The following is a 26,259-nucleotide window of genomic DNA, read 5'->3' as shown; positions in this document are numbered from 1 at the left end:
GCATTCGGAATGCAAAGCGATTCTTCTTAGAAATAAAGATAGCACTTAGAAGAACGCAACCTCACCCGTGGGTATCGTCATTAAACTTTAACAAATCTAATACTGAGAATGGCCAGTCGAGATAGCGTCAACGAAACTCTAAATAAATTTACGAGTTATATGATGAAAAGTTGTTATGAGAAATTCTAACTGTCCCGTATCTATTGGTACGGCTTTATGTTCCAAGCCTCTCTATCCAAAGAATTTTCAAAATAAAGATCTGGTCCTCGGAAGAGTGACAAATAATAAACGTAAGACAAAACCTTTCGAAATTGATAGTGCACGTGCGCTCGTTCGACAGGCCACCCTCAAGCGTTCTCCGAATCGCCAAATCATCAAGCGATAAGATAATCAGCTCACTCCCACTCTCTACTGGATGGAGCTAAGTCTCGAGCCAAAGAGCTTAACCAATTAAAATCTTAAGAGACCCCTCTCCTTTTAAAAAAATCAAGCTCCTTGACCTTAGGAAGGGAGTAATAGAAATCATTTCATTCGCCTAAAAAGATTCCCCACCATCCAGAAGGGAGGAGGAGTAAAATCCTTAAAACTCGCGAGCCGAAGACGCGGACACTTCAGTTCGCAGTTCATAGTACACAATTCATTCTTTAAAAATTATCACGCCAGCTCTTCCGTGCAAGTTCAGAGTCTTTACTCACGGTCTTACTAGAAAGATTCTCTCGCCGGTTATACTTTTTTCCAGTTCACATACAATAAAACAAAGAATATATATATATATATTCTAAAAGTGCGATCTCTAAACAAACTGTTCACGTGCGGCTGAATCTCACAATAAATTAAGTGAAGTGAGTGAGGTACACTGCGGATTAACCGAGCCCTTCCTCACTAGCTGCCAGCAATTGGACACTTGCGGCTCCAACCCCGGCCGAGCTGAATTTTGTTTACATATTTCAACGCTCGCTATAATTAGTAAGTCTAATTTAATTTTATTGTCTTCCCCCTCTCGTGTTAACTTTGTAACTGGTTGTCGTTGGGAATGATCCTAGACCGATAGGTAAACGAAAAAAATATTCTAAATACATCCAGCTTTGAGAAATAAGTTTTTTTTTTAGTCAATAATCATTTTTACTTTTCCTTATCCCACTCGCCTTTCTAATCCCCATCACAATTCCTCGTTCGCCGGGAATCTCCGCAAGGCGATTCGCGAACAATCCCTCGTTCGCCGGGAATCTCCGCAAGGCGATTCGCGAACAATTCCTCGTTCGCCGGGAATCTCCGCAAGGCGATTCGCGAACAATTCCTCGTTCGCCGGGAATCTCCGCAAGGCGATTCGCGAACAATTCCTCGTTCGCCGGGAATCTCCGCAAGGCGATTCGCGAACAATCCCTCGTTCGCCGGGAATCTCCGCAAGGCGATTCGCGAACAATTCCTCGTTCGCCGGGAATCTCCGCAAGGCGATTCGCGAACAATCCCTCGTTCGCCGGGAATCTCCGCAAGGCGATTCGCGAACAATTCCTCGTTCGCCGGGAATCTCCGCAAGGCGATTCGCGAACAATCCTAATCCGAATTTCTCCTAAATTTCAAACCTTTATTTGAAACCATTTTCGATTCATTTCCTTCTATTTATTACTTAACTATCTCTTTATTTGTATGACCAATTTAAACTTAAGAGTAAAATCTTTCGGAACGAATTATCATTTTGCCTAAGGCTTATCCATCTTTCCCCAATGACAACAGTGATATATTTTATAATAGCTAATCTAACATCAAATCAGTAAGATATTCAGCATCAAAATTACTATTAGTGCCTCCCACCGGTAAACGGCGGGCAGCGTTGCGGTGGCGGAATCGGCTGAACAGACGGATACAAGCTCAATCTTTACCTAAACCTATTAATGGCGATACCTTAGATAATATTGACGCGCCCGTTAGCAGTAATAAACTCGACTCTAACACACACACACCTAACCCCTCTTCCTCACCCCGTATTCCGAATTATTCTCCAATCTCATCCCCAGGGCATTCCTCGACCTCCCCCGGTACACCTGTTCCAGGCCCCGCGCCGTCGTCTGGTTCACCCCCCAGATCTCCTATCCCGACCCCACCAGAATTTTCTCCTTCCCCAGCTACTTCATCAACCCTTGTATTTGAACCCTCTCCTTTGCCTTCTCCCGAACCCCCTCGTTCCCCCTCACCTCCTGTCCGGGAGCGTACTCCTCCCATACCTGTTATCACCCTCGACTCAGATCCTCCTTCCCCTTCCACCTCCTCAGAATTTTCTGAATTCGGCGAGGCTCTGGGAGATTTTGCGAGAGATCTTCCCGACCTCGAAGAGGATTCCAACCCCTTCGACTTCCCTCCCGATTCCCCGTCGGAACATCCCGACACCCCTGAAACTCCAGAACCTCTCCCTCCTCACCCTCTAAGTTATTTCCTATCACAGTTTCCCCTCATCGACTTCCCCATTCCCGAAGGAACTTTCCGTGTGGGCCCCGGTCCTGTTGATCACGAGGAGTTCCTTCACTACCTTACCACTGCCCCTCCCGATGCTATAATTGTTTGGCATCTCCCTGGCTCCCACCTTCCATTAGGAGTTCCTATACAAGCCCTGTGGAAGAAATTCCCTCCGTCCACTATCCAATTTGAAAATCCTTGACCTTTTGTCCTCCCCCCCCCTTTTTTCTTCCCCACCTATAATATACCTGTTTAAATAGCAAATTTTAAATTAAAAGTAACAAAATTGTAATAATCTCCAGCCAGGGTTAATACTTAAGATTAGATTTACCACTTTTATTCCTGGCTGACGTCCTCCGAACCAATGTAACACCCGCGGAAATTCCCTCTCACATACAAACAACACACATATAAAATTTTCAACTATATTTTGTATTTTTAGAAAAGATCTTTATGTAAACATTTCATATCGCTCAAACGACTAATTATTGAATAAATGATAATTTATAATAAAGTCTTCATTTAATTTTGCTACCCGTTCTCATTCCTTGAAGTCCGAAATCGCACAGGGTCCCGTCCCGAGTAAAAGAGATTCGATTCTCTTACCTAAAAGGGACCGACGAGCGTAACGGCCTAGGACACTCACAGAGTTAAAGGGACCATTCTGGTCACTGACCTGTGCCAGGCCCCCTGACAGTGCGCTCGACCCAATCTATACACACGCCCGAAAAGTGTGTCACCGGGTAAGTAGGTTGCGTCCTTCCAGACGGCCCGATCTTTTAAGGGACTGGACGTAACACTTTGTTTCTGTTTTAATTTTACATATTTCTATATGTGCTTTGGATTCTGGGTGACGATAAATTTTCGACAAATCAGCAACCATGGATTTATCACAAAATGAACAAAAAAAAATAAATTTACGTCATGTGACACTTTGCGTAGCCATGGCTTAAATAATTCAATATTTAGCCATTGTTCTTTAAATTTATATTTTTCTGATGTTTTTTTATCTGAATTGTTATTATCAGTATTTAAAGATGAAGTATTTTCTTTAATATTATTTTTATGACTCACAGAATTCGCATGTCTCAAAACATGTGTATTGCACGATATATTTTTATTACATATTGTACAATGATACAAGCTCTCATCAAAAGATACTTTGCGTATCCAACATTTAATTCGCTCATCATTGAGCCAATACTCTGAAAAGCTTCGCTTAGATTTTTTTTTTAATTCATCGCACATTTTTATGAAATAAAAAATAGGCAGAAACAAAGAATTAAAGAAGAGTGAATAAAAGAAGATAAAGAGTCAAAAGGATAAAGATATATAAAAATTTTAAATAATAACTCACAATCGGGATCGTGATAGTCTTTTGAACACCAAGGTTTCACAAGGCACGTATATAAACAAATGAACAAATGCCGAGTGTGCCTCATTCTCAGTACACGAAAGGACGGCGATAAACGGATTTGGACTGAACGTCAACATAATGGCTCGTAAGTAAATCATTATATATTTGTACACGGTAAAAAACATTTTGTATTTCTGTAGATTTTTCTTGTGTAGAAATTTTTGTGTTAAATTTTTAGCATACTCTTATGTTAATGTTGTGTTATTTTGACTTTTCTGCATTGAGTTAATATTCACCGTTTCTAAGAGTTAAAACAACACAATAACGTTCAAATGTTACATTTTTGTGTTAATTTTTTACATATTACTTGTGTTATTTATTTACATATTTGCCTTCTGTTAAATTAACATTAAAATTAGAGTGAATAAATTGGGACATGTTAAATTTAACACAAAATGTTTTACTGTATAAAAAAATACTAAGAAACTTATCTTTTTAATTTTTCTAAATTTTAGAGCAAATCAATGCAGAAATGGGCGCGCTCGCTCTCTAAGAGCCAAATATGTAGCAGCTGATGCAACAATTGTTGCTGATGCAACAATTGATGCATCAGCAGCTGCAATTATACATGCAGCAACAGCAGCAAACGCCGCAGCCATCGCAGCCGCCGCAGCAGCAAAATAGTATTTTTTTATATATTTAAATTATATTTTATCAAATTATATATATATATATATATATATATATATATACAGGGTGGGCCATTTTAATCTATGCACCCAAATTTCTTTGTACCTAAGACAGATACGGAAAAATGATTCAGACAAAAGTTGTTTGGTTTCGAGGGGGCCATAAGATGGTATCATTGGTTTGACCTTGAAGAGTTATTTGAAGGTCACATGAAGGTCACCTTCAATTTCTTAAATGGAACCTACTATTTGTCATTGCATATTCTTGTAGCTTATCTCGAGAGCTTTCCAAAACACTATAATTAAGTACTTTTTTGTTAAGTACTTTTTGAGTTATGAGGCTTGAAATAATTTCTTAATTTTACATAAACCGTAAAATATCTTGTAAAATATTCATTTTTCGATTATCTTACCTTAATACTTTTACGTACAAAATAATGAGAGGAATCAACTGGTGTAAAGAAATCATAGTTGTTTTGAAGAAAAAATATGTAATTTGCAATTAACAATTCCATATTTTTTCTTAAAAACAACTATGTGTTTTCTTTACACCAATTGATTCCTCTCATTATTTTGTACATAAAAGTATTAAGGTAAGATAATCGAAAAATGAATATTTTACAAGATATTTTACGGTTTATGTAAAATTAAGAAATTATTTCAAGCCTCATAACTCAAAAAGTACTTAACAAAAAAGTACTTAATTATAGTGTTTTGGAAAGCTCTCGAGATAAGCTACAAGAATATGCAATGACAAATAGTAGGTTCCATTTAAGAAATTGAAGGTGACCTTCATGTGACCTTCAAATAACTCTTCAAGGTCAAACCAATGATACCATCTTATGGCCCCCTCGAAACCAAACAACTTTTGTCTGAATCATTTTTCCGTATCTGTCTTAGGTACAAAGAAATTTGGGTGCATAGATTAAAATGGCCCACCCTGTATATATGCATTATTATAATTTATTAATTTTTTTCAGAAAATAATCCAAAAAAAAGAGGAGACGGCCAGTCCCGTGCCCGGTGGTATGCCCGGCGGAACCAGGGCACCAGGGGCGGATGGGGCGTCGCCCGAAATAATGGAGACAGGGGAGGCAAACGAGGCCGAATAGGCAGCCGAGGCCGAGGAGGCGGCCGAGGCCGAGGAGGCCCGACCATTATTAAAAATTACTATTATTATTAAATTATAAATTATATTAAATATTTTCATAATTATTAAATAACTAACAAAAAATAATTCAGGGAGTATTTATTTTTACTTTCCCATACTTTTTTCCTTTATCCTTTTTTCCTCCTAAAATATATTATAAAACAATGTGGTATAATAGGGCTTCAGGCGAAGGTCCACATAAAAAACCTAACGCGCCATTGGTGATACCTCATGGGTGGTGTGGAAAGTCGGCACTCATTATTTTTCTTAATTTCATATTTTAAATATATAAAAAAATTAATTATATTTAATATATTACAAAACGTATGTGTATGTGTGTGTATATATGTGTAATATATACATTATAAATATATTATACGTTTATGTATGTACATATTTATATATATTTGTAACAAAAATATAAAACATAAAGAAAAGCTGTGAGAGAAAAACATATTGAGATATCGAAGAGCGAGCAGCGTCCCGCGTCGCGCGTCGCCCGTCGCTTTCATTGCCTGCTTGGTAAGAAAGAGACAGAAAACTGTATTCTGTCCTCTTCTTCTATCCGAAGCTCGCCGAAGCGCCGAGCTCACACGTACGCTTACGCTCACATCTCCGTTACCCTCTCCACTACGCGTGGCATGTTGCTTGCGGAGATCTTGCATCCCTGGTCGTGCTCGCCCGCCCACTCTACCAGGGCTATCCCCTTGGCATTTCGGTGAGTCTCACCCCATTGCGAGGACTTAGCATTAAAATCTCCGGCAATAAACAACGGAGGCGTCAGGGGTGACGTTCCGGATGTCGGAGATAATCACTTCCACTTGTTCCAATAGCGTGTTGAACTCACTGAGATTCCAGCTGGGGGGGGGGGCGTAGCACGCTATAGGGCCCCCACGAAACTGCAGCGTATCCTAATCCTCTCTCGATGGGCTTGAGAGGTGGGGAGGAGTCCGCTGCCACCCGCACTACCGCCGCCGAGCCTCTGTCGTCCCCGACCCAGTTAGGATCATCATCAGGGACTCGGTAAGGCTCGGCGACGATCGCCAATCCCACGCCACGCTCTGCCAGGTTATGCAAAAATAGGTGTTGCGCCTGGCGGGCGTGGTTAAGGTTGGCTTGAAGGAGCCGCACAACCATTTAATTCCGACTGCACGGCTCCTCCACGGCCACCTCCATCGGGGCAGCCTCCGCCTCCGTAGTAGAGGGAGGAGACTGTGCAGCGGGCCTGTCGCCCGTCTTCTCCTTGCGCACCCTCTGTGGTAGGGGGTCGCACTCCATAGCTCCCTCTGCTTGCTGAGAGGGAGTGGAGGTGCCTTCCTTGACTCCCCCCTTCTGAGAGGGGGTCTGCTTAGATGGGGGGTTTTCTATCCCCCTCTTCCCCTTTCTCGGGGCGTTACAGGTGTGGGAGCCTGCTCGATGCTGCGCCGGGCGACCGAGGTCTGCGCAGACCGAGCACTTCGCAGGCGCCTCGCAATCTCGGGCTATATGACTCGGCTCCCCACACCTGTAGCAGAGTGATGCCCTGTCAGCATCACTCTTACATTGGGCACGTACGTGGCCCTTATCTAAGCACTTGAAGCACTGGAGGGGCATAGTCTCCAGTGCCTCGATGCGAACGTTGGTCCACCCAACTCTCATCCTTCTGGACGCGACCAACTGATTGGCCACGGCCAGAGGACATCTCGCCCATGCCGTGCCCATGCCTCTGCTGGCAACCTTGATTGGCCACACCTTGACCAAGGTGGGGTCGCATTTACCGGCATTGGCAATCGCCTTGCGCATGTCCTCCTCATCTGCGGCATCGCAGAGATCGCGAACTTTGATCTCGGCGGTCGGAGAGGGGCGAGTAATTTGGACCCCCTCCTTGCCCGCCACCACTTCGCGAATCTTCTCTGCGAACGCGTCGGCTTTGAGCTTATTATCGGGGCCGCCCACCTCAAATATCTGCGCCCCGGTAGCAGCCCGTCTCGCCGCCATCCTGTCTATACTCAGACTGGCTAGGTCTATACTATCCGTGGCCAGTCTGAGCATTTCCCTATACTGCCCCGGCGGACATGTAACCACCACGGCAGCAGTACGCGGGACCCTTCGTCGCCCTTTGCGTCCCCCCTTCTTCTTGGTTGGGGAAGATGCGGGCGTTGGCGGTTGCTGAGAGCGAGAGGAGGCTTGCCTCCTCTCGGTCCGCTTGGGCTTCTCTGCCGGGGGCACGCCCTTCGCGTTCGCCCCCTTTCCTTTGCCTTTGCCTGCCTTCCTTCCTACCACCAGGGACCACTGTTCCCCCTCTTCCCCAATAGGAGGTGGGGGGCGGCCTGGGTGGCAGTATTCTTGGTCCCCTCTGCTTTGGCAGGAGGGGCCTTCCCTTCCTTGACGGGTGGCTTGGCCTGGCCCTTGTTGGACCCGGGTTTGCCCTTTTGGGGTTGAGAGGAGGCGGTTGCCCCTCCCTTCCCCTTCTGGGCGGCCTGTGGATCGCGAGCGGCTGGACCTTGTTCCCCGTCCACCTTCTTCGGACCCCCCTCTTGCTTCTTCGCTGTTTTGGTCGAGGTGGCGGAGGGGGTGATCTTCGTATCCCGTCTCGGCGCCCTCTGAGGGTTGGAGGCCTTGGCCACTTTCCCGATGACCGAATGGGCCGATGACGGGGTCGAAGCGGTCCCAGTCACGCGCCTGGGTATGCGCGTACACGTGCGTGCACCTTCCTCCCTCGCTGATAGACGGAGCGCCTCCATCTGTGACGCAATGGGATCTAGTTGCGCCAGCACTGCGCCCTTCTCGTCCATGAGCCTGGAAAACTCCGCCCTGTCGCTCTCGGACAGACCCGAAGGGTAAGGTCGTGGCACATCTTTAATAGAGAGGCCATACTTCGCAAGTGCCGTCCTCAATGATGAACGGACGGCATCCTTCGTATTCCCCACCTCTTTCCCGCTTCCCTCCCGATTGAGAGAGAAAGAGCAGGAGGGAGAGGAGCGGGTGTGATGTCTTCTCCGAGTGGGGGGATGTTTCCATTCCCTCCTCCTCCTCTGAGTTCTCGATCCTTGGTCTCTTGTACCGCGTCTTCGCAGCACTTCCTTCAGGGAGAAGAGAGGTGTTGATGGAAGCCCTTGGAGCGCTTTTCAAGCACTCCAACTCCTCCTTCAGCTCCCTGTTCTCTTGTCGGAGTCTGTCAAGATCCCTCCGGATCTCTGCGAGCTCCGGATTCGTCGTCTCCTCCCTCATCTGTCTCGTAAGGACGCTAGTCACTGCTCTCATTAGAGTGACCGTGTCTTTCATTTTGTGAACGAGGGTCCCCTTCACACTTTTGGAGCAGTCAGCCGTCTTAAATAAGATGGCCGAGTGCTCCAATAGCTGTGCCGCAATGTCCTTCGTGGGGGTTTGCAGCAGCTCCTCTTCCACTCTCTCCTCCTGGTCGAGGAGTTTTCGCCACGTGGCGCTCCTGGGAGGGACGGGGGCGAGGGCTTCTCTCGCCTCCCTCTTCTTCTCCTCCTCTTTGAGCACTTGCTTGGCTTTCTCTCTTCTCTGCCGTATTCCCACAAACTTGCCGGCATCCTCCGGGTTCGTGGGCGGGCGGCCTGGTCCCTGGTCCTCGCTTCTCCTCCTCCTCGAGAACCTCTTCCTCCTCGTCATTAGTCATGGCGATGGTGTCGTCATCAAGGGATTTGACGTCGTTGTTGTTTTCAACCTCGACGTCTTCACCCCGCGACTTCCCTTCCTGGGACAGCCATCTGTGGTTGTAGCCGACCACGCGCGCCGCGAGAGAAACCTCTCGCCTTGCACTGTCGGCCACATCGCTACTGGTGGCACTTGTGGGATTTTCCGTCCCACTTGTGCTGGGGATAGCCTCCTCTCGCCACTCGAGAGGAAGGTGAAAATTGGCCACCTCGACGCTCTTCACGCGTGCTACCCTCTCCATCACGACGACTGGCGTTCGGTCAAACGAAGGGGCTGGCCCCCCGCTGTGACCAGGGTACGACGCAGACCTACCACCTCGTCGCGCCACACTGCGCGGCAGCCTGCTCGAAGACCTCGTAGGTCTCGAGCTCGCAAGGGAGACTACCTGTAAAGTAGGCCTTTCCTCTTCTCCGTCTATCTCTACATTTATATTATTAAGTGGGTTGTTTTTAAAAGAAGTTGAAGTAGTCAATTCTATTTTTTCATCCCATGCCCTGCTGTAGCTCCCTCGGCCGGGTGTACCCTCACCCTCACCGAGAGCGTCCCGAAAATCGAGAGCATTCCCGATGGGAGGGCCGAGATATCCTTCGTGGCCACAGGCAGCGCCGGCACTGGGCTCCAACCCCTTACTCACCCATGGGGATTTTAACGCCCCCATGGGCTTTCAGGGGTCCCGCGTCTCCGATGTCGCAGGCACTGCAGCAGGTGGCGCAACCCAGGGGGCCCCACGGACGGTTGGGGCGAGGCAGCCGCTCCCCTACCTCGCCTTGCCCGCCGTGGCGACCAGCTGTTTTCCCGCTCCAGATCCTTGAGATTTGGGACCATGCGCCTTCCCGGTGGCTGCCGTTTCGGAAGGGGAAACGGTCACGGCAGCCACCGGGTAACTCACTCTCGCCGCCAGACCCCGACATCGGAATACGTCCGAGCGGCTCTGGCGACAGGCAGCGGCGGGGAACCGGTGGGAGAGAGACTCCCCCCACGGACATCCAACCGCTGCATCCCCTATCGCACCGACCCGAGCTCGGAATACGTCCGAGTGGCCCGGTGCGACCCAGGCCGACAGTCCGGGCAGGCCCGATTGTCCGGATATCTCCGGACGCAAAACTGTCGACCCGTCGCCTCCCCTATCTGGCGCGTATCCTGGAGCCACGCTCCAAGCCGTTTGCCAGGCAGTGGAAGTCTTCCCCCTTGTGTGACACCGCTTCCATCCCCCACCGGAGGGGACGCCCAGCTATGGGTGACACCCCCGACGGATGGAGGACCGGCCACCACATCCCCCAGACCACGGGCCCAGCCGACCAGGCTGCCCTAGTCGGCCCCCCATGGTCCACTGCGGGACGCTGAGAAGACACCCCATGCCAGGACGCAAGCCCCAAAAAGGACGTCACCCCCAGACACAGGGCACCCCCCTCAGCCAACCGCCTCCCCCCAACTGGGACTCCGGCAACCCCTCTGCCAGGACGCATGCCCTAAAAAGGGTGTCGTCCCCAGACACAGAGGCGCCTTCGTCCCATCTCCTCACAGGAGTCTATACCCCAACCGGGAGCATCCGGCACACCCCAGCACGGAGGGAGGATAGAAATCCTCCCCTATCGGTTCCGTGCAGCCGGGGTTTGTAGTCGGGGTTTCCTTCCACTGCCGACATTGGGTCTCAATGACCCTTCGGGAATAGACTGTCCCCTGGGCAAAGCCGGGTGCCCTGGTACGCTCTTAGCGAGTGATCCTCCCCGCCGGCCCTCCCGAGGGTAAGACTCTCGGTACTACCACAGCGGATCGTTGGACCACCCGAGCCCTTCCACCACGACAAGGTGGCGTACCACGGAAGGGTGCCTCCCTCTCTGGGGAGCAAAAGATTAGAGAGTCCTTGCGGACTCTTCATCCCACTCGTTGCCCCTCTCTGCCAGGGGATTCTACTGTTTCCGGTCCTCCGCACCCATCCTGTGCTCTGGGGACTCCTTCAACCGCGTGTGCCTTCGCTTGTTTTATAGTGGGGTAAGGCAGGCCCCCACTAGGCGGACGCCTGTGTTGGCGGGAGAGTCGCCATCTAGCCCAAGCTCCCCCCTAAGGGGGCCCTCCTCCCCCGGCAGAGAGGGGGGAAGTATCACCCTCTTACTACTAAGGATGACCCATGAGGTAGCTAGTAATACTTGTAATGGTTTTCTAATCGGCGCATTAGTTTGAACGGAAGCGACAGCGGTTTCGCTTTCATGAGCTACGGAACAGACTCCTGTGAACTTGGCACACCATATCTAAAAATCTAATAATTTTTTTGGAGTTCCGACTTTTTTTTGAATCGTTCTAGAGTTCTATATAGAAATTTTAAATAGTTCCAATGATTAAATATAAAGAAATCGAATCCGAAAATATGGTGTGCTAAGTTCACGCAGCGCATCAAATCATCAAAATCAACTATTTTTTCAGAGTTCTAATTTGTTTTACAATAGTTCTACAGTTTCGTGTCAAATATATCAATAGTTCTGACAATTAAAAGCAAAAAATCGATTTTTGAAAACATGATACCCAAATTCCCATAAAAAATTCGTATAAAACAAGTAACAGTTTCGACAGATCATATTTTGGCCATATTTTCACGTGATTTTGTAAGAAATTTTAATCACTCTTTCTAGTAAAATAATTATTTTCAAATAAAAATTTTATTCTATAAAAATCAATTTTTATTAAAAAAATTTTTTTACGAGTTCTAACCGATTTGATAACAGTTCTGCGTAGAGTTCTGCAAAAAAGTCTTATAACTTTTTCCTGTAAATAGAATATTTTTCAAGTTACTAAATTAAGGCTCAATTAAAGTTGACGATATTATCAATAAGTCTATTGTAATTAATTTTATTACTATTAATGTTTTTCTAATTTTTGCATAATTTTTTATTTCCTTAAAGAATATATTTTTTTATTATAGATTTTTATTTTTTTGTTTGCGATTAATGGATGAGAATTTGTTTAAAGAGCATTTTGATTCCCACACTTAGCGATACCAGATCCACGACGAGGACGTGGTGAGAATTGGTTCCATGTTTCTTTGTTTTTTAAGGTTTTTAATTTTTTTGTTTTTTTAGTTTAATTTTTTGTTTTTTAATTTTTTAATTTTTTTGTTTTTTTTGGTTTTTTTAAACTACTTTTATTAACTATTATGAATTTTATAACTATTATAACTATTATAACTTCTATAACTTCTTTTATTAACTTTATTTTTTTGTTCATTAAGTTCCGTATTTTGAATTTTTGATTTTTATTTATTTTGTCATTTTATCTTTAGTTTTATTTTATTATGTGTATTACATTTTATTATTTTTCTTATTATTATATATTTCATCATTATATATTATTATATATTATTTCATCATTTTATATTATACAGGGTGACCCATTTTAACTTAGGCAGCCAAATAACTCGAAAAATAAGCAAGATAGAGAAAAATGTTTTAGACAAAAGTTGTATGGTTTCGAGGGGGCCATAAGATGGTATCATTGGTTTGACCTTGAAGAGTCATTTGAAGGTCACGTGAAGGTCACTTCAATTTTTTTAAATGGAACATCCTATATATTTTTGTACATTCTTGTAGCTCATCTCGAGAGCTTTCCAAAACACTATAATTAAGTACATTTTCGTTAAGTACTTTTTGAGTTATGAGGCTTGAAATAATTTCTTAATTTTACATAAACCGTAAAATATCTTGTAAAATATTCATTTTTCGATTACCTTACCTTAATAGTTTTATGTACAAAATAATGAGAGGAATCAATTGGTGTAAAGAAAACACATAGTTGTTTCGAAGAAAAAATATGTAATTTGCAATTAACAATTCCATATTTTTTCTTAAAAACAACTATGTGTTTTCTTTACACCAATTGATTCCTCTCATTATTTTGTACATAAAAGTATTAAGGTAAGATAATCGAAAAATGAATATTTTACAAGATATTTTACGGTTTATGTAAAATTAAGAAATTATTTCAAGCATCATAACTCAAAAAGTACTTAACGGAAAGGTACTTAATTATAGTGTTTTGGAAAGCTCTCGAAATAAGCTACAAGAATGTACAAAAATATATAGGGTATTCCATTTAAAAAAATTGAAGTGACCTTCACGTGACCTTCAAATGACTCTTCAAGGTCAAACCAATGATACCATCTTATGGCCCCCTCGAAACCATACAACTTTTGTCTAAAACATTTTTCTCTATCTTGCTTATTTTTCGAGTTATTTGGCTGCCTAAGTTAAAATGGGTCACCCTGTATATTATTTAATATAAATATAATAATGTGCGGAATTATTTCAAAAGTGGATTGTAAGGGTGTTCGTTTACGTCAGAGCTGTTCACGTTTTGCACATTTCGGCCGATTTCAATGAGTCAACGCCTATCGCCCCCCACTTACGTCTAAAGATCTTAAAAACGAGCCAGCTAATAACCGTAACCAAGACGCGCGACACTACTTCAGGTACGGCGCATCTATAACGCGATGCCGTTCCCTACGCCCCGTCTGTCAAATGTCAATATTTTATTATTAATATAATTAATAATCGGGAATTAAAACTTTGTTATACATTTTGAATTAATTATCTAAAAAGATTTCAAAGAACTCGCGGATTTTTTTTAAGTATTAACATTTGCGCATCGCGTTATAGATGCGCCGTATCTAAAGTAAAGTATCGCATGTCTTGGTTACGATTGTTAGGTGGCTCGTTGTTAAGATCTCGAGACGTAAGGGGGGAGCGATAGGCGTTGACTCACGGAAATCGGCCGAAATGTATAAAACGTGGACAGCTCTGGTTTACGTAATAAGTCATCGTATTCCTACAATTTCAAACCTGTATATGTAATTTCTGTATAATGTCCATTTTCTACAGTATGTTCAATGTATCTAATTACTCCAATCAAATTATAAAATATGCCTTCAACTTCAATCCGTTTACTTATTGCATTGAGCTCCATGAATTCTAAGGGCAATTTTGATGAACATAATGGAATATAATTGAAGTCAGTCAAAATGCTCATATCAATAAGAACATGAGGGCTATATATATTGTTGCGTCCCTGGATTATCGATCCCTGAGCGCCTACTTTCCTGTGATCTCCCGTACATCATCGCTAGGAGGGCTGTTTATTGACAACCGGCGTGCTGTTGTTTTCCGGCACCATATTGGAGTCCGGAGCCAGCTGTCGGGCTGAGCGGACGCGTTACGATCCGCGGCTTATAAATTTCGTTAATCTGTGTTCTCTGAGTTCTGCATTGTGTTCATTAAAGTTCTTGAGTTCTTAACAACCGAGTTCTTATTTACGAGTGCGCGAGTGAGAGCGCGAGCGAGTACGCGGGTGCCGATCTTTGTGTCGCGCGCGTTCGATAAATATCGCTCCGCGGGCGCAACATTTTGGGGGCTCGTCCGGGATAAACGGACACGCAGTGTTTTCTTCGTGCGGCAACGCTAGCCACAAAGAGGAGGAGGCGCGAGCAATCCGAGCCGCCGTCGGAACCGAGAGCGACGGAATCGGCGGCGTCGGAGACGGCGAGGGCTACGGAGACGACGGCTCTACAGACTGTTCTGCTTGAGATGCGGCGTATGCGCGAAGAGCAGGCGCGGCGAGAAGAAGAAATCGCCGCAACGCTTCGCCGGCAGGATGAGCTGCAGCTTCTGCGGGGGAGCCGGTCTCAGCCACAGCTAAGTCCTTCCAATAATAGAGCTTGCGGAGATGTATCGAATAATGATTTTCGTGCGAGAACGGGCTTCAAATTGAAACCCGATATTTTTGATGGGAAAGTTCCGCTGCGGGAGTTCCTCTCCCAATTTCTTTTGATCGCGTGCGTAAATAATTGGAATGATTCGACGAAAACGATTGCTTTGGCCGCGAGTCTAAGGGGAAAAGCGCGAACGGTCTTAGAAAACGTGGAGAATTTTGAAAGTCTGAGTTTCCCGGAATTGAAATCAAAGCTTGAACTTCTTTTCGGGGAGGGAAATTTGACTCAGAATTATTATTCTCTCTTCACGAATCGCAAACAAAAGTTCGGGGAAGATTTAGCTTCTTTCGGTGCCGAGTTAGAGAGATTGTCGCGATTAGCTTACCCGGAGTGTCCTTTCGCGGTAAGAGACAAAATTGCGTGCGCGCAATTTGTTTCGGCTCTTTCGGATAACTTTTTGAGGAGGACTCTACAATTAGAGGGAATAACCTCACTGAATTTGGCTGTCGAGAGAGCAAAGGCGGTTAAAATCATTCAAGGGGAGAGTTCTGATAGAAAAAAGGAAAATTTCGGGAGGTTTAATAGAGATTCTGAAAGAGGAGTTTATCAAAAGGCGGAGAGGAACGACGCGCGAAAGGAAAAAGAGAAGGGAGAAAAGAATGAGGAAAAGAAAAGAGAAAATCCTTCGGGAGGGAGATGGCGAAGGAATAATTTTTCCTCAAAAGGGAAGGAATGCTGGTCTTGTGGGAAAGCGGGACATTTCCGCGCAGAATGTCCTGAGGAAAGGGGAAACGCGGTTTAGTTGAGCTGCGCGGGGTGAGCTCGACTTATACGCGGGAAGCCCCGATTGTTAATCGATTTGTAGATCTAAGCATTTGTAGAATAGAACAAGATGATTTTTATTATGTTGGAAAGGTTAATGATAAAAAGTGTTCTTTTAAGATAGATACGGGCTCCGGTATTTCAGTCTTAAATAAAAAGTTGGTAAATAAAAGTATGAAAAAAATTCGTATTAGAAATTGTAATTTGAGGTACCCGACGGGGAAAAAAGTATTAGTCGAATTTCAGGTTGAGATTAAAGTAGAAATTGGAAAATATTCTATTCTGATTCCCATGTTCGTTGCCAAAATAAATGATGATTGTTTATTGGGAGCTGATTTTCTTCGAAGGATTGGTTTGCAAAATATTTTTGATCGCGAATTCAATGAATCGGGGTCGAGTGAAAAGGAAATTTTTAATTGTTCTCGGATTGAAGATTCTTCTACAGTTCCATCTATCTTGAAAGAACTTTTTGAGAATAATTCTGTGAATTTGGAAATTGCTCAAAAGAAAATTTTCGCTGACTTCTTGAATAATTTTCATGATGTATTTTCTGGGGAAATCATGGCGGGTAATTGCGATATTGTGGAACATGTTATCAATGTGAAAGACTTTTCCCCCATAAAGCAGGTGCCTCGTCGAATTCCTTTACAGATGAGAAAAGAGGTAGATAAAATTCTTGAGGATATGAGGACGCAAGGAGTTATTGAGGAATCGCAGAGTCCCTGGGTTTCTCCGGCTGTTATGGTGAGGAAAAAGGACGGTACTTTGAGATTTTGCATGGACTACCGGAAATTGAATAATGTGACGGTAAAGGATTCGTACTCTCTTCCCAGAATTGACGATATTTTAGACCAGCTATCAGCTATAATTCTTGGTTTTCTACGCTTGATCTAAAGAGTGGATATTGGCAATTTACGGTAATGCCGTTTGGCTTATGTAACGCTCCTGCTACATTTGAGCGTTTGATGGAAAAAGTTTTACATGGAATGTTATCAAAAAAATGTTTAGTGTATTTGGATGATGTGATTATTTTTGGAAAAAGTTTTGATGAGATGTTAGAAAATTTAAAGATGGTATTTTCGCGATTCAGAGAAGTTAATTTGAAAATTAATCCAAAAAAATGTAGTTTCTTTCAAAATAAGGTTAAATATCTGGGACATATGATTTCTGGGGAGGGCATTACTACGGATCCGGAAAAGATTGCTGCCGTGAGAGATTGGCCGACGCCCCATACGAGGAAACAATTGCGAAGTTTTCTTGGATTTTGTTCGTACTATCGGAAATTTGTGAAAGGATTTTCTTCTTTGGCAAAACCCCTGTACACATTAACGGGAAACCAGTTTAAATTCGTTTGGGGAAGTGAATGCCAAAATGCTTTTGAGAAATTGAAATTTATGCTAACCTCTTCTCCGGTGTTATCTTTTCCTAAGGGGGAAGATGGATTTATTTTAGATACGGATGCTTCTAATGTCGGTATCGGCGCGGTATTATCCCAGGAGCAAATGGGGAAAGAAAAAGTGATTGCTTATTTTAGTAAAGTACTAAGTAAGGCCGAGCGAAATTATTGTATTACTCGTCGGGAATTGTTAGCGATAGTTGATTTTTTAAAATCTTTTCGTCATTATCTTTTAGGTCGTAAGTTTGTGATTCGTACCGATCATGTGTCATTAAAGTGGTTGATGTCTTTTAAGGACCTAGAAGGACAATTGGCTCGTTGGCTGGAAAGATTACAAGAATTTGATTTTGAAATAGTACATCGAAAGGGACAGTCCCATAAAAATGCCGATGGATTATCGAGACGGTTTTGTGAGGCAAACGGTTGTGCATATTGTGCCAAGGTCGAAAGGAAGAGCGCGGAAGAGACCGGAAAGATGGTTGCTCGCATTGTATTGGAAGGCGAAGATCTTGAAGAATGGCGTGAAGCACAACGAAAGGATTCTAGTATTTCGTTTATTTTGCAAGGGAAGGAAACAGGAGGGAGGCCTTTGCATTCAGAGGTTCCTGTCGGAGATGATTCTACTCAGATTTATTGGTCTTACTGGGATTCTCTGGTCCTAAAGGATGGAGTTCTTTATAAGAAGTGGGAAGCCTCGAATCTAAAAACTAGTTTTCTTCAACTGATCGTCCTCGTGATCGAGTTAAAGAAATTTTGGAAGAGGCGCACGATTCTCCGTCGGGAGAGCATTTTGGAGTAAATAAAACTCTGGAAAAGATCCGAAAAAGATTCTTCTGGGCTAGCTGTAAACAGGACGTGGAGAAATGGTGCAGGACGTGTAAGATTTGTGTTTCGAAGAAAGGTCCCTTGGGAAAAGGGAAGTCCCCATTACAAATTTACAACATCGAAGTTCCGATGGAAAGGTTCAGATGGATATCCTTGGTCCTCTTCCGTTGACTAAGTCAGGGAATAAATATCTACTTGTCATAGTTTATTGTTTTACGAAGTGGGTGGAGGCTTTCCCTGTGAAAAATATTAGAGCTAAGACAGTGGCTGAGGTTTTTGTTAATCAGTTTGTTTCCAGACACGGAGTGCCTATTGAAATTCATACGGATCAGGGAAAGAATTTCGAGTCGCAGTTATTTTCAAGATTGATGTGACTGCTCGGAATCAAGAAGACGAGAACTACTGCTCTTCATCCTCAGTCTGATGGCCAAGTGGAACGTCAGCATCAAACGATAATTAATTACTTGGCGAAATACATCTCTGAAAACCAGAGAGATTGGGATCAGTGGGTACCTATGTTTCTCCTAGATTACAGATCTTCAAAGCATGAAACTGCAGGGATGACTCCTGCAGAATTATACTTTGCTTGGGAGCTTAGATTGCCTGTAGATTTGTTGAAAGGAAGTCCTGGATTTTATGAAGAGAGATTGCCTCCAGGGGGAAATTATGTAGAAAAATTAAGAGAGAAATTAGAGGAGATTCATTCCTGTGTTAGGGAACATATGCTTTTGAAGTCTTCTCGGATGAAAGCCCGATACGACCGGAAAGTTAAGGCTCGACCGAAGAGTTCTTTTCAAAGAGGGAGACAGAGTCTGGTTGTTTAATCCTCGAAGAAGTAAAGGGAAGGCTCAGAAATTGCAGAGCAATTGGGAGGGCCCTTATTCGGTAGTGAAGAAATTTAATGATGTGGTTTATTGTGTTCAAAGAACTTTTAGACACAAGAAGAAGGTGGTACATGCAGATAGATTAGCTCCTTTTCTTGAGAGAACTCAGAATTGTTAAAGTAGATTGGAGCCCGGAAAATTTCTATCTATTGATATTAGTTTTTTTTTTTTAGAAAGTTCGGGGAAATTTTATTGTTGGTAAGGATAAGATAAGTAAATTTCTTTTCTAGAGCCCTCGATCTACTGAGCATCGATCAACTCGATTAGCTGAACAACGAGTTGAACCATTTTGGGAGAGGAATCGTCGAAGGCTGCCTCACCCGCGGTTTTTGATCCGTGGTTTTCCCGCGGATCGTAGGGTAAATACCGAGGCAGGGACTTGGGGAGTCCACGAACGACGATGGGTCCACGGAGAATACCCCCCCCCCCCTTGTCTGAAGATTTCCAAGTTGGCAGGAAGATTGGATCGTAACAAGAGGGACTTGAAGGTCGATTGGGATCGAGATGGCGAATCGCTCGGTAACCTGCGGCGGGAGCCCAGGGTAGAGCAAGATGGTTCGTCGGAGCCCTGGAGTCGACGATTCAAGAGGCTGACGGTCGGCTGGGACCATGAAAACGAAATCGCTCGGTAACCTGTGGCAACAGTCCAGGGTAGAGCAGGAGGATTCGTCGGTGCCCTGGGTCGGCAAAAACTTGTGTGGATGTGTGAGTGGATCCGATAGCGAATTGTTCGGTAACGGCAAGAGCCCAGGGTAGAACAAGGAAATTCGCTGGTATCTTAAAATCGACATCGGAGCGTGAAGTTCTGAGTCAGCGTTGGATCACCCTCTGTTTCTGATTGTCGGGACGACAATCTTGGAAGACGGGGGACAGTGTTGCGTCCCTGGATTGATCCCTGAGCGCCTACTTTCCTGTGATCTCCCGTACATCATCGCTAGGAGGGCTGTTTATTAACAACCGGCGTGCTGTTGTTTTCCGGCACCATATTGAAGTCCGGAGCCAGCTGTCGGGCTGAGCGGACGCGTTACGATCCGCGGCTTATAAATTTCGTTAATCTGTGTTCTCTGAGTTCTGCGTTGTGTTCATTAAAGTTCTTGAGTTCTTAACAACTGAGTTCTTATTTACGAGTGCGCGAGTGAGAGCGCGAGCGAGTACGCGGGTGCCGATCCTTGTGTCGCGCGCGTTCGATAAATATCGCTCCGCGGGCGCAACAATATAATTATATTTTTGAGCTTTTTTACATGTTATGCAGATATAATTTGTATTAATCGCACTATTTATTGCATCTTGTATATGACTTGGTCCATTTTGAAAGATTATATCGATATTGATATTCAAACAATAAAAATATAAAAAATATAAAAAATATAAAATTGCGTTCGCTTGTTGTTTTACAAGTGTTGCAGCAAAGGGATTTTGTATAGCTCGGATGTAAATATATTCTGCAAGATGAGCAGCATTGCAATTTGCATTTACAGTTTCCAATTGACGTGTATACTGTCACTTTTGGAAAATTGGAACATTTCGTAAAATTCGAGCTCTTTCAATTTTAGCCGCTACTGTTACTTTGCTGTCTATTAAAAGCTTTTCAACTAATTTTGTAATTTTGCTATCAATTGCACAGATTACTTCTTTATGAAAAGGGTTTGTTGCTATTGCACTTATTACAACTTGCAACAACGAATCGAAAGCACATGTGTTTTTTACAATAGTTTTAATTCCGTCGGAATGCACTGGTTCACATAGATTGCCATTAGACATCAGAGGTCTTATTTGGTCAGCGAGCGATCTTTTCAAAGATCTTTCATGGCAATCGGCATTGCATCCATCGAGCAAGATACCAACATCGCTCTGGAGTCGCATATCACTGTATTAAAAAGCAGCATTAGATGTGAGGTCTGGATAGCTCAGTGATCTAGAACAGTTGCCCGGAAAGCGAAAGATTCGGGTTCGATTCCCGATCCAGTCACTTGCACCTCACATATTTTTCTAGTCCACGAATATTATTTTCTAACAATTCGTTAGGCTAAAAAGTGTGAATGCTCTCTTCACAGGATATGCGTCGATGCTGTTGCCACGGATGGATTCTGTCGCTGGTTAACCAAATGAGCATACAGACACGTGTTACCTCCTCCCACATACATCCCTATCTTTTCTAAAGGCTTGCCACGGCCCTATTTAGGGTCCATCCGCCACTGTTATTGGCACAGTGGGGATATTAGTAATAATATTAATATTATTATTATGTTAAATGTTTATTATGTTTACCGCATTCTTCAATCGAACACATGATCGCGTTCGATAGCGCAAGTAGTACCTTAACCTACCGCAACCTACCATGACAAAAAACTGCTTGCAGTCGCCGAGTCGTAATTATCGTCGCATTGTCGCGTCGTGTAGTAACGTGTCCGCGCGTGTTTCTTTCATCGAGTGATTTTTAATCGCCAACAATTATTATTCGACAGTGATTAATAGTGATTAGTGATAGAGTCATTAGTAAATTTCTCGTCTCATCGAGTGAGTAAATAAATGTGATTACGTTAAAGTTTATAAAAGAATACAGTTCATGAAAAAAGAAAAACTTTCAGTTAATAATTTAGTGTGGATTTCTTGTCTTTTGCAACGTGATATCTACGTTAAATTTGAGAACGTACGATCTATCGGAAAATTCATTTCTCCTTCAAGCAATTATAGCAATACATCAAAAGTCATCGAACAAGGTAATAATAACTATTTTTTGACGTTATGTGAAAACAGATCTCGGGAAGTCAGAGGGACAGTGTATTAAAGGAAATTCGTGAAAAGAGAGGGGTTTTTAGTGGGTAGGGAGTACCGAGTTGGTAATTCGACTTAGTACTCGAGTCCCACATAACTCACTGGATCGACCGGTGGGTATGCATAAAATGCATTTTCCCCTCTCTCGTAAAAAAAAAAAAAAAAATTACAGGTGAGTGAGCGAATGAGAGAGAGAGAGAGGGAGAGAGAGAGAGAGAGACAGAGAGACAGACAGACAGACAGACAGACAGACAGACAGACAGACAGACAGAGAGAATGTATGTGTTCGCATGTGTGTCTGTATGTGTATAGCGATCAGCTGATCGCAGCAGGCGCCCCGCGTAAGCTCCCGCGTCTGACAGTGAATCGCGCCAACCTTGCCTGTCTCTTGTATTCGACCCGTCATACGTTAACTACTTCCTTTAATAATTCAAAAACTAAGCTTCGGACGAAATTTTGCCGAAGGAAAAATCGTCTTAGAATTGATTCAAGAATATGTCATTTCAGGGACACAGGGGTTATTTTGAATCACCCTGTATAAATTATAAATATATACTACTATTTAAGTCATATGCTTATATAAGATAATTATATACAATTGATATATATTATATTTATAAATATGGATAATTTTCTACATAATTATATTTATTACACATAAATTTATATATTTGTCTAATTATAATTATAGCTATACAGAAGTTTATATATTTGCTGCATAACTATAATTATTATATATTTAAATCTAAATATTATTATTATGATCTCTCTCTGCCTCTTTCTTTCGTGATACATTTATTAATTAAAAAGATTACAGCATACTTGGAAGATTACAGAAATACTTGGAAAAATGCAAAGCATATTGAAGTCGCGTGGTAGTAGTAATAGTAGTAGTAGTAGTAATAAAAACGAGTGGGGCTAGATCAGTACCTGATGTCACCTAGATCTAAAAGATCTTTTGTAACCCCGTTGTTGTCTGAGGTTATAAATGGCGATCCAATTTGGCCCTTACAAGAAGGTTATGTAGATCGCCCACCCTCATGTTTTGTAATGCACTGGGTTCAACGAACATGTGACCCCAGAGTGTGTATCTCCTAAGAGCAAGTGCGGGGCAGTAACACAAAATGTGAATGCTGTCCTCTTTTTCTTCGCCACATAGCCGGCAGTCTTTCCGCTCGGCCAGGCCGAGATTGAATAAGTAGGCCCTGAGGGCCATATGGCCCTGAGCAGGCCAATGGAGATATTTAGCTTCTTTCTGCTCATAGTTAGGAGTTTATCCGTCCTTTTAGAAAGGGGTCGGTTCAGCAATAACTTGGCTTGACGACAGCCCTGAACCTGGCCCCACGAAACCCAGATGTTCCCCAGATGTTCCCGTTTCAGAGACTCTTTGATGAGTCTTTTACCTATGGTAAAGGGGACGCCGACGACTTGTCTAGCCGGGACCTCGAGGGTGCGTAGCTTTGTCAGGCCGTCCGCCACTTCATTGCCATGAATTCCCTGATGACCGGGAACCCAGGCTAAGGTGATTCTATTGGATTCGCCTAGTCTGTTGAGCGCTAGCATGCAGTCCCAAATCACCGAGGACTCAGTGGTGGTCTTGGCTAGAGCGTTAATGGCTGCCCTACTATCGGAGCAGATGAGTATATTTCTATTGGTGGCTTTAACTAAGGTTAAAGTGTTTGCGCACTCAAGGATTGCTAGAACCTTAGCTTGGAAAACTGTGGCCAGCTCCCCTAGAGAATAAGATTCCCTGTTAGTCCCGTAGACTCCAGCTCCAAATCGTCCTTCCGCCCCCGAGCCATCCGTGTACCAGATGTCCCAATTTGGCCGGCAGATTCGTTCTGGTTTACTCCAATCTTCCCTAGAAGGTATCTGGGTTTTGAGGAACTTAGAGACCTGGGATTTTCTAGGTATTCTATCCTGCAGCAGAGAGAATGGGTGTTCATGGAGGAACGATAGCCTGGCATGACCAAGATGCCGTCCTCTCCACTCACCCTGACATTTTAGTCTGTAGGCAGAAAGTTTGACTGTGCTGATAATAAAGCGGTCCAGGGGTGGAAGACAGAGTGCAATCTCAAGCGCCTCTGTAGGGGTGGTTTTCATGGCCCCCATCACCACCCTGAGGTAACAACCCTGAAGGCTTCTGAGTAGGTTCCTGGCCCCCACTTTCACCACCCTGGGCCACTAGACCACCGCAGCATATGTGAGACGGGGCAGTAGAATGGCTTTGTAGATCCAGAGGGCAATACTGGGTTTAATGCCCCACGTTTTACCTACAGCCCTTCTACATGCCCACATGGAGGTGTAAAATTTCTTACGTTTGACTTCAAGATGAAATTTCCAGCTTAGTTTGGGATCAAGATGAATCCTCAGATACTTCACCGAAGAAGTGTATGGTAGCTCTTTGCTCCAGAGCCTCAAAGGCCCTATAGGTTCGGGCTTGTATTTCCTGGTAAAAATCATGGCCTCGGTCTTAGACGGATTAACCGTGAGACCTTTGGCTTGACACCAGCTTTGAATAATCTTAAGTGCTTTATCCATGAGCTCCTTAAGAGTTGAGAGAAAGCTGCCTCTCACGATTGCAGCCATGTCATCCGCATAGCCACAAACGAGAAGGCCCGCTTCTTGTAATTTGACCAGAAGTTCGTCTACTACCAGGCACTACAAGAGCGGAGAGAGAACGCCGCCTTGCGGGCAACCTCTGGCCGGGAGACCACTCAAAGTTTTATCTCCATAGTCAACAGTCAGAACTCTGTCCGATAGCATGCTTTGCGTCCAGTCGATCAGAGTTTCGAGGATGTGATGCCTGTGCATGGCCTCTTTGATCGCTGTATATGAGGTGGTATCAAATGCCCCCTCAATATCCAGAAATAATTCTAGGACATACCCTCCAGTCGCCAGCTGTGTCTCAATCTTGCTCACAAGGTGATGAAGAACAGTATCCGTGGATCTGCCCGCCCTATAGGCGTATTGAGAAAGTGCTAGTGGTCGGGTGGTAAGGGGATATGTCCTAATATGGCTGTCTATCAGTCTCTCCAGTGTCTTCAAAACAAAGGAGGTAAGGCTAATGGGTCTGAAGTCTTTGGCCAAGATATGGCCGTTTCTGCCTGGTTTAGGTATAAAAGTGACTCTGGTGCCACTCCAGACAAGGGGCACTTGTCTAAGGGCTATGCTAGCCCTAAGCACTTTAACTAGGGGGCCTATCAAAAGGCTTAAACCCTCTTGTAAACAGGCGGGATAAATCCCGTCTGGTCCAGGTGATTTATAGGGCTTGGAAGTTTTAACAGCCTATTCAACACCTTTAGGATGGACTATCTTCGCCGCTAGTGACCAGTCCCTGGGTTTAAAAACTTCCCTGGGTCTCACACGGGCGGTAGGAAGATTGTCAACCGTTCGAAAATCTGGGAAATGAGTCTCCATAAGGTGCTCGATGGATTCAGTGAGGTTGACTGTGTAACCTGTGTCGGGACGCTTGAGACATTCCAACTGGGTGCGATTGTCAGAGCTGAGTATTCTGTTTAGCCTGCAGGCCTCTGGAGCGCTCTCGATGCTCTCAGAACTCTCTCCAGCTGCTGCGTTTACTTCTGACTATTTCCTTGCTATACCTGCGTTGGACGTTCCTAAAGGCTTCCCAGTACGAAGACAAGCAAGAGTTTCTTGCCCTGTTAAAGAGTCTTCTGGTCTCGGATCTGAGCTTTGACAGCTCTTTGTTCCACTAGGGGACTTTGGTCTGGAACTGTATAAGTTTCAGGGGGCAGTTTGCCTCAAAGGCATCCGAGATAGCGTTGCTTAAGCAAGCCGCGGCAGTTTCCAGGTTATCCCTGGTATGGAATCTGGTCGGAACGGTAGTTAGTCTATTCTTCAAGTCTAACCTGAAGCCGTCCCAATTCGTTTTCCTAGGATTTCGCTTCCGCAAGATCGTAGGTTGCTGGCGAAGGGTGAGGCGTATCTGCCTGTGATCGGATCCTGAAGGTTCGTCTAAGACCCTCCAGTCTCTTACCAGTTCAGACACGCCCTTGGTACAAATAGTAATATCGATTACCTCCTGTCTTCTAGCGTCCATGAAGGTAGGTTCCGTACCTCTGTTTAGGATGATAAGTCCCTTGTCCAGGATAAAGTCATGTAGGCTCTCCCCTCTCGGGTTGATGTTTGAGCTCCCCCAACCAACATGGTGGGAGTTAGCATCACAACCCAGGAGGAGTTCGAGTCCTGCTTCCTCAGCATGGGCAACCAGGTTCGTGACATTGTCCTGGGATGGAGGATCGCAGGAATCATAGGGCATGTATGCCGACCCTATGAGTAAGTCCATTGTCTCCCTCTCCTCCAGGTTGATGCTCGTCTGGACGACAGTTAGATCTTCGCTGCTAAGCTGAGGCAGAAAAGTGATATTAAGGCCTTTTGCTACAATGCATGTCCTTAATTTGCGGTTCGAGCAGGCTCTGAAAATAGTTCCACAGCCGCCCAAACCTTTGATGGCATTATTCAGGAGCCAAGGCTCCTGGATAATGGCAAGGTGTGTGTGCATTGCAGCAGTGCTCCTGGCAAGGATAGC

At 44.3% G+C, this 26,259-nt stretch overlaps 1 long non-coding RNA gene across 1 annotated transcript in view; it reads right to left on the bottom strand.

Annotated features, from left to right (window-relative positions):
• The window catches only part of LOC145960914 (uncharacterized), a 183,354-nt gene that overhangs the window by 75,902 nt on the left and 81,193 nt on the right, over window positions 1-26,259 (bottom strand). The gene's annotated exons all lie outside the window — the stretch shown is intronic.

Source organism: Camponotus vicinus, unplaced genomic scaffold (genome assembly GCF_025532165.1).
Source record: "Camponotus vicinus isolate PSW18456_S1 unplaced genomic scaffold, iyCamVici1.0 SCAF_10, whole genome shotgun sequence".
NCBI classification, from domain to species: Eukaryota; Metazoa; Arthropoda; class Insecta; order Hymenoptera; family Formicidae; genus Camponotus; species Camponotus vicinus.
This window is presented reverse-complemented; position numbering and strand designations above follow the sequence as displayed.